This window comes from Mastomys coucha, unplaced genomic scaffold (assembly GCF_008632895.1).
Source record: "Mastomys coucha isolate ucsf_1 unplaced genomic scaffold, UCSF_Mcou_1 pScaffold14, whole genome shotgun sequence".
Taxonomy (NCBI): domain Eukaryota; kingdom Metazoa; phylum Chordata; class Mammalia; order Rodentia; family Muridae; genus Mastomys; species Mastomys coucha.
Window position 1 is genome coordinate 25,366,507 of NW_022196896.1, and position 9,587 is coordinate 25,376,093.

The window sequence follows — 9,587 nt, forward strand, 5'->3', positions numbered from 1 at the left end:
AAAAAGAGGACTCTGCCACCAGATCAGCTGCCTGGAAGAAGCAGAAACCAGCCAGCAGCTTGGAGAAGGGTTAGACCAAGTGAGGCAGCTGGCAAGGACACGCTGCAGCCTGCTGAGCTGCATGGAGGCTGTGCAGAGTGCTCCAGGTTCCCAGCTTTTGTGAGCACATATGCTAGGCTGGGTTTTGGTAGGATACAGCTGTCTTTGAGTCATTTCTGCTCCTGTAAGTAACCCCTCACTCATACTCTTGTAAGTAACTGCAATAAAACTCATGGTTCACCAAGTTGGACTTGGGTGGTATCTGTACTTTGTTCTTCGGGTGAGTAGATGTGTCTGTTGCATCTCCCAGGGAAATGTTTTGTCACGCGACAATATGTATTACAAGGTGTATGTTGCACACAACAGACAGCTTATTTTTCAAGTGTGTGTGTGTGTGTGTGTGTGTGTGTGTATGTGTGTGAACTTTAATTCTTTGTTTCTCCAATGTAGATTCTAAGTTCTGAAATCTGGAGCGGGGTTTTATTCTTGTTTATATTTCAGTGGTCCAGGCATTTTGCAGGTTAGGTTGGGTTTAGAAACATTCATTCACAGAGAAGTGATCCTTGGAATGAATGACAAGTTCCTCTGTAGCCAGCTGTGTGTGGCCGACCCTAGTTGATCGGGAACTATACACTGTGCTACTGCTGGTCTGCAGCTCTACCTCAGTTCTTCTTAGCTGTGCACTTCCAGGTCTCATGGAAGCCTATTTTCTCATCCCCCCTCTGCTGACTCCCTTCCTTGGCTCCTTGATGGTTGCCTGCCTATAAAATTGATAGTGCATGCAGTATCAGTTGATTAAAAGTTTTAAGAGATAACCTAACAGTTCTCTGGTACATTATTATTTACACATGGAGACAGCTGCTCTCTAAGGAGTCAGAAAAGCAGCCTGTTAGCAGCCTTAGCAGGGCTCCAAGCAGGCCTTGTTTACTAGCTGTGTGGACCAGACCGCAGGAAGCACTTCAAAACTCAGTGTGAATGAAGACAGTACCTGCCTCCATCGTTTTAATAGATTTGAGTATCAAGTGAAATACTACACATGAAACCTTTGTGCGTGTGATGCTGGGGAATGCACCTGTTTGCCAAGGGTTTGCTACTACGCTGCACCCCAACTGCCCCAATCCTTTAATGGTACTATTCAAATGCAAGGGGTGTTCTCAAGAAATCCTCAGAGAAGTTTCCTGAACACTGGTGCTAAATCAAATAGACATACCTCACCTAATAAGGGACACTATGACATCTGTCAAGAGCATAGATTATTTATTTACAGACACAGCCAGCACTGGGCACAATCCCTGGGCAAAAATTAAGTACTGAATTAACAGAGGAAGATATCTGGGTAGCTAGATGCAAATAGGAGGTTTCTGGCTTTATTGTTTACTATTCATTTGTTTATTTCTTCATTCATTCATTCATTCATTCATTCATTCATTTTCACTCTGAAGGGGGAGCATGCCATGGCACATGTGTGGCAATCAGAAGAAAACTAACATAGTTCTCTCCTTTTTGTTTGTTTTACTTTTCTAGACAGGTTTCTCTATGTAGGCCTGTCCTGGATCTCACTATGTAGACCAGGCTGGCCTCAAACTCAGATCTACCTGCCTCTGACTCCAGAGAGCAGGGATCAAAGGTATGGCTAGTCTTCTCTGTCTAACACGTGAGACCCAGAGATAGAACTCAGGGTTTCAGGCTTGGTGCGTTTACTTGCTGAGCCACATCCCGGGCCCAAACTGGAGATGCTACATGAACAGAGCATACCACCCTTTGTATGTCAGAAACATAGATGAACAGATCTGTGTCTTTCTACACCATCAGAAATTTACTGTATAACAACAACATCACAATCTATTCATTTCTGTTGGCTGCAGTTTGTCATGTAGCCTCTGTCTCCCTTGATTGCTGGCCATTGGCAATCACAGTGTCTTTTATCCCAGTCTTAATTACTAATATTAAGTTGGAGGTCGTACATTATACTTCACATAATAATATCTATGCAGGTAAACAGAATGGCAGAGAAAGGGTTAAAGGCTTCATGAGGTCAGAGTGCTTGTCCTGAAGTTGGAGCCAGGAGCTGGGACAGATAGATGCAAGAAAGTCTTTAGTTGACCAGAGAACTGCTGTTCAGGTGTGAGATGTCAGTGTAGGCCTGGGCAGTAGGCCTAGCTGAAGGTCAGCTAGGAGAATGCTCCTTAGAGGAGAGACTGGGTTCCACCTGGAGCATGGGAACCGAGGTAGGGCTCTCTGGGTCAGTGTGCCTGGTGCACTGCAGTCTTAGGGCGCACCTTTTCTATAGTGCCAGGGGTGACATCTGGTAAGACAGACAAGCTTGTGTCAGGCTTCTTGTGACTTGATAGATTGGCAGAGGTGATTTTTCCTTGGCACAAATCACTGATCAGTGTGTGCCTCTTGGTGTACAGAGGGCTGCTTGCTTGTGTAAGCAAGAAGTGGAGTCATCATTTCTTGGCACTTATACTCAAAGTGGAGTATCTCAGGTTGCAGCTGTTGCTTCATAAAATGGAGTCATTCAAGGCCAAGCACAGCCTGCAAGCTGTTCTTCCACACCACGTGAGAGTGACCCAGAGGAGGCCTGCCTGTTCTCAGGTAGTAACTACTATAGACTTTGTATGTATGTGTGCACATGTACGTATGGATGGCTGAATCCAGGGCTGACATTTGATAAGCTTGCGCCTCACTGTTTAGCCACGCCCCCTATACCCTATTCTGAGGTTTTCAATCACTGTGCCCGAGTGGGCAGAGAAGGCTATGGGCTGTCAAAGATAGAGCTGAGGGCTGGCAAGATGGCTTCTTGGGTAAAGGCATTTGTTGCCAAGCCTGATTATCTGAGTTTGGTCCCTGTGACCTGCATGGGGGATGGGGAGAACCAACTCCTGAAAGCTGTCCTCTGACTCCATGCATATGCTGTGGCACAAATACAAATAAATATAACAAATTCTTAAGCGACTTCAGTTTTATTCCCATTAGATAGGTCTGATAGCTTTTGACTGAATGAACGAAGGAGACAGAAAAGTACAGGAGAAAGACAGAAGCGGCATTTTTGTCTGAATATAATTTTAGTTCAACTCCATTGGTTAAACTTCGTCAGTCAGTATGAGTGAAACCGTGAACACTTAGCAGACCCTCCCACACTATTTCCTCTTGGCTGCTGGGGCCCAGGGCTGTAACTCTCTGAGCTTCTGTTCGGTCAGAGCCTCTGTAAGAAATAATCATCCTTCCCAACTGCCTGTTAGCTGTTTAGCTCTTTCAAAGATTACATCAGTGCATTAATTACTGGTTATCATGTTTTGTTTTTGCAGTAGGGGAGGCTTGAACTCAAGGCATGTCCCATGCAAATAAGCACTGTATTGCAGAATCACATGTACACCTTCATCAGGTTCACTGTAGGGCCTGATATACACAACATGTAAAGATGAAGGGAGCACACAGTCTTATTTTACTAGGGAAGAAATATGGGAAAACAGTTTTAATGCTATGCAATAGGTTCTGGGTTTTAGATCAGATTTATTGACACATTGTTTGCACAAGATAAAATGTATCTTTTTCATCCTACTGTTCAGTGATCTTTAGTATATCACAGAGTCTGAAAATCAACTTTACTAATTCTAGAACATTCCATCACCCCCTAAAGAAACCTGGGATCCAATGAGCAGACATTTCCTGCTCTTTGCTCTTTTCTTCTAAACCCATGGTAAGACTTATTTACTTTTTGTCTCTATGAATATTCTTGCTGCGTAGTGGTGGTGCAGAACTTTAATCCTAGCACTTGGGAGGCAGAGGCAGGTGGATTTCTGAGTTCGGGGACAGCCTGGTCTACAGAGTGAGTTCCAGGACAGCCAGGGCTACACAGAGAAACCCTGTTTCGAAAAACCAAAGAAATAAAAATAAAAATCTACTTCTTGGCTTTTCATACACATGGAGTCATACAATAAATAGCTCCTCAGATTGGTATATTTTGTATTTTCCAAGTTGATGTGTGATAAAATGCATCAGTAATGCACTGCCTTAGCAAAGCTCTTTCCCCTTCCCCGATGCTGGGGATCAAACCTAGGGCCTTTGAACACATACATGTACTAGGCAGGCACTCCAGCAAACAGTACTCCCAGCCTCTGTCACTGCTTTCTGGAGCTGAGTAATACTCCAGCGTAGGGACGGCACGTCTTAACAGCTCTGTAGCTAGAGAGCATCTGGGTTGTTTGTGTGAACACAAACTGTACATCTGTACACAAACTCTGCACAGACTTGTATGTTTATACTTCTATTTCCTCCCTCCCTCCCTTTTTCCTTGTTTCTTTCAGTCTTAGCATTTTGCTTTGGCTAGCCTAGAACTCTTTATGTAGACTAGGCTAAGCTCAAACTTGTGGTGCATGTTCTACTTTGGCTTTGGGTGATTATAGGCAACTATCAACTGTGCCATCTGTTTTCATCTTTCTTAGGTATGTACCTGGAAGCACAGTTGCCAGATCATATGTTAATTCTATGTTTAACCCTTTGAAAAATTGTCAGAGTGTTTCCCAGTGTGGCTATACCACTGAACAATCCTTTCAACAATATATAGGGTTTCAATGGTCTTCATATTTTACTGCTTGCCTCTTAGCTCACCTAATGTACTTCAATAGCCCTTGTTTTCCACTTTGAACTTCCATAATGACATTACGCATTTCCACGTGCTTATTGTCTAGATGCACATACACTTACACATAGCAACACAAACATGTTTGACTCTCAAGAACAGGGGTCCCAAGCTGTGTGCCACTAGTCCTTCGCTCCATACAATTCTCCTAGAAACACTCCCTGACCTGTTTTTTCTTCAAATGCCAGGGACCACACCCAATACTTCCCTCACAGAAGGCAAGGTCTCTCTCACTAACTTCACACCCCTACCTCCCAGCCCATTTGTGAACATTTTGTAAAATATTTACGGATGCCAGTTGTATGGTGCATGTCTATAATGCCATCAATCAAGGGAGTGAGGCAGGAGGTTCGAGAGTATAAGGCTAGCCTGGGCTACATAGTGAGATCCTCATCTCAAAACGAAATGAACACAAAGGTGGATGAGGAAGCAGAAAGAGCTTTATTTGTATTTCTGGGGCTGTGTTGTGGGAATGTGGAGAAGAGATGGCTAGACAGGCAGTCATGTTAAATGAGGCAGCTCAGCAGGCAGTCAGCTACTTTTCTCAGGTGGTTGTTGTCACTGATTTAAAGGCTTTACAAAAGCATGGAGCCTGTGACCTACAAGCACACTGCCAGTCAGCAGGAACCATGCCTGGGGGAGAAGTGTGCAGCCCCACTGACTAATTAAAGTAGGTAGAACCAGTTGGAGGAGGTAATGAAGTGAGGACACACGATACATAGCCATGCTGGACACCAAAGGATCACAAGAGCCTTCTTAGTCAGGGGTGGCGGCATGGGCCTGTAGTCTCACTAGTCTGAAAGTCAAGGCAGGAGAGTATCCTCAGCTCAGGACCCAAGGCCATCCTGGCAAGATTGAATTTTTAATAAAAAAAAAGAGGAGTTTAGGAAAGTTTGGCTAGAATGCACAAGGCCCCAGTTTCAGCCTCTATCCCTGTAAAAGGAACAAACAAAGCTCAGGTATGCAGTGGTGCCTGCCTTTAATCCTGGCACTCAGATGCGATGTTCGCTTTTGTATACAGTCGTGTATCGTCTGCCAGTTTTGTGCATTCATATAATGAATTTTAGTAACGTTCATGTCCTATTATTTGTCCTTGGAATTAATTTTAAGCAAAACCAGCTATGCAGATCTCCCAAAGGCCTGTCATGGAAATTTAGCATATCCTCAGACAGACACCAACAGGGAAAGAGCGCTGGCCTTCGAGCCCAAAGAGCTGAGTACTGCATATAGCCATGCTACCAGTTAGCTGTGTCATCTTGGCTGAGCAAGTAAATGACTTTGCTTCTTTGGCTTATTGCAAAACAAGGGTGTTGGGACAGACAGACACTTGACTATTCCTAGTATCAAAATTTAAGGTTTGATGACAAACTTACTGCTTGTTTTGACATAGTTTTGTAAAGTTATCCTACAATGCAACTTAATGTGTCTCAAATGTTCTTCACGATTCATGACTATAATAAATGATGTACAATGCCAGTACCTTATAGAATTTAAGATGTGACATCATTACAATAGTAAATAGGCTTCCTGGAGCTTTTTGTTGTGGCTTAGTATTGGCCACATGTAACCTGGAACACAGAAATAGTTTTATTTTATTTTTTCATTTTGTTTTTTGAGGCAGGGTTTCTCTGGGTAGCCCTGGCTGTCCTGGAACTCTGTAGACCAGGCTGGCCTCAAATTCACAGAAATCCCCCCTGCCTCCTGAGTGCTGGGATTAAAGGCATGCACCACCACTGTCCAGCTGGGAAATACTATTTTTTTCTATTATTTATGTGTAAAGGTGTCTTGAGTATATGCATGTGTGTGAGGCTACACTTACTTTTGTGTATAGAGGCCCAAAGAAAACATCAGATGTCCACTTATATTACTCTGCCTGTTCCTTTGAGGTAGGGCCTCTCCTTAAACCCAGGACCAGGATTTTCTTGGTGAGGCTAGAAACTAACAAACCCCAGTGCTCCTTCTATCTCTGCCTCCCTTAGAGCTGAGATTACAGTCTTATTACATGGATGCTGGGATCTGAACTCAGGTCCTTATTATTGTTCAGTAAGCATATTCTTAGCCATACACCCATCTCTCTGGCCCTGAGAAGTGTTTGTTTGGCCAGTAAGCCTAAGGTACAGTGTCCATCTCCCTAGCAAGTATGGATGCCAGGGATCCAAACCCAGGTCTTCATGCTTGTATTTTTTTTTTTTTTTTTTTTTTTTTTTTTTTTTTTTTTTTTTTTTTTTTTGGTTTTTCGAGACAGGGTTTCTCTGAGTAGCCCTGGCTGTCCTGGAACTCACTTTGTAGACCAGGCTGGCCTCAAACTCAGAAATCTACCTGCCTCTGCCTCCCAAGTGCTGAGATTAAAGGCGTGCACCACCACTGCCCAGCTCAGGATAGTGTTTTTTGAAAACTGAATCCCTAGGTACTGATCTCAATTCTATCCATATCACCCATGTGATATTGACATTTTAAAATAAAAAAAAAAAAAGTATTGGTACTTTTGGGGGTATGGGGTGGGAGGTGCTCGAGTGTGTAAGTCAGAGGAAAATTTGTGAGAGTCAGTTCTCTAGATTCTCTATGTGTGTTCCAGGACTCTTAGTTTTCAGGCTTAGTCGCAAGCACCTTTTCTTGATGAGCCATCTCAGTGACCCTTTTTTATGAGACAGGTTCATGGCTCTAAATTGGTGTGTCTCCTGTCTCGGCTTTCTGAGTACTAGGATCACAGGCACATGCTAAGATGGCTGCTGTCTTATATGTAGTTTAATGTTCATTTATTGCCAGTATATAAGGTACTGAAACAGTTCCTGCATCTCAGAACACGGAAAGCCCCTTCTTCCCTAGGATTCCCCCCCAACTTGAACTTTTTAGAAACGGGTCTCTAGCATTTTGTAGTGGGACATCTTGTAGGTATCCATGTTGGCCTCTTGTTCCCATAGCAACACTCACAGATCCCTGTAAGACAAGGACAAGAGCTCGGGAGCCTTCATGTCCGGACCAAATTCTGAAGTAGAGCTTTGGTGTAACACTGGACCGTAGCTAGGTTACTCAGGCACTGGTCCACTTGACATCACCAGGATGGTAAAGGTAGGCGTGGTCTTGAAGTTTGTCAACCCAGCAAGCCATCTTGCTGGCTCCAGATTATACTTTTGGACTAACGGTAGTGGCTAGTGGTGGCACACGCCTTTAATCCCAGCATTTGGGAAACAGAGGCAGGCGGATTTCTGAGTTTGAGGCCAGCCTGGTCTACAGAGTGAGTTCCAGGACAGCCAGGGCTACACAGAGAAACCCTGTCTCGAAAAAAAAATAGTAGTAAGTGAACAGTATTTAAAAATGAAGAGATGACCGTAGGGAGGAACTACCCTCTGGAAAACAGGATCAGAGTTATGGAAAGGTACAGGTAGGCAGATATAGGCTTTATTATAAGTCATGTAGGAGCTGGGCATGGTTGTTTAGGCCTTGTAACTCCAGTGCTTGGAGGCCAAGGTAGTAGGCTTGTCAGGAATTTGAGGCCAGCCTGGTGTATGCAGTGTCAGAACAATTGGGAATACAGAGTAATATCCTATTTAAAAAGAAAGGGAGGTGAAGAGATGGCTCAATGGTTAGGAGCACTTGCTGCTCTTCCAGAGGACCAGAGTTTGGTTCCCAGCACCCAGCTTGGCTCACAACAGCCTGTAACTCAAGCTCTGGAGGCCCTGATGTCTTTTCTGGGCTAGGCAGGCATCTGCAGCAGGGCTGGGACACAGCTGAGTTGGTAGAATGCCTGCTGAGCAATCCTAAATTAAAGCCTTGGGTTTAATCCCAAACAGCATACACGCTAGGATGATAGCCCAAACCTGGAATCCTAGCTCTCTGCAGGTAGTGGCAGGAAGATCAGAATTCAAGGTCATCCTCTACCATAAAGCAAGCCAAAGGCCAGCCTGGGCCACATGACAGCCTGTCTTTAAAAAACAAATAATAACAACAAGAAACAATGTGAAGTATATAGAATAGTAAATAAATATATGGAACACAAAAGTGGGTTTTGGGGAAATCAATTTGTTCATAATTTTCAGAAAAGATTAAGGCAATGGTTCTAAAGCCCTGATATATGGTTCATCTTTTCCCATACAAAATTGATGTGACTAATTTTTCATAAAAAAATCCAAACCTCTTTATTCTTCTTTTTTCTTTTTTTTTTTTTCTTGGTTTTTCGAGACAGGGTTTCTCTGTGTAGCCCTGGCTGTCCTAGAGCTCACTCTGTAGACCAGGCTGGCCTCAAACTCAGAAATCCGCCTGTTTCTGCCTCCCAAGTGCTGGGATTGAAGGTGTGCGCCACCACCGCCCGGCCAAACCTCTTTATTCTTGATTAGTCTTTTTGATACTAAAACCTTTTTGTTTTTTCTGAGTTGGTGTGTCACTATGTAGCCATGACTGGCCTTGAACTCAAAGAGATCTTCCTTCAATTTAGATTCATATTTATTTAAAGGTAGCCAAAACTACATTTTTATATGATATGGTAGTAAACTCATATTCATTATTAATATATATATATATTTCTTAGGGCCAGAAGATAACTCAGTGGGGAAAAGCACTTGCGACACAAGCCTAGGGGCCCAAATTTGGTCCCTGGAACCTACATAAGAAGCCATGTGCAGTAGTGTATATCTGTAATCACAGCTTTCTTTCAGTGAGATGGGAGGTGCAGACAGGAGGCGCAGAAGGGAGATAAGAAGCTCAAGAGCACGGAGCGCGCGTGCACACACAGTCACACACGTTAGGATGGGGTACGCTCTGTGTATCTTAGCAACCACTTGGACACAGTCAAGAGCAACTCCCAAATTCTCTCCTCGATAGACTGTTGAGCCTTTCCTTAATTCTTCTGGTTTGCTGTGAGCCCTCCCATCCTTGGCTCCCGAGCGTGCAAACTGAGCTCTTTCCG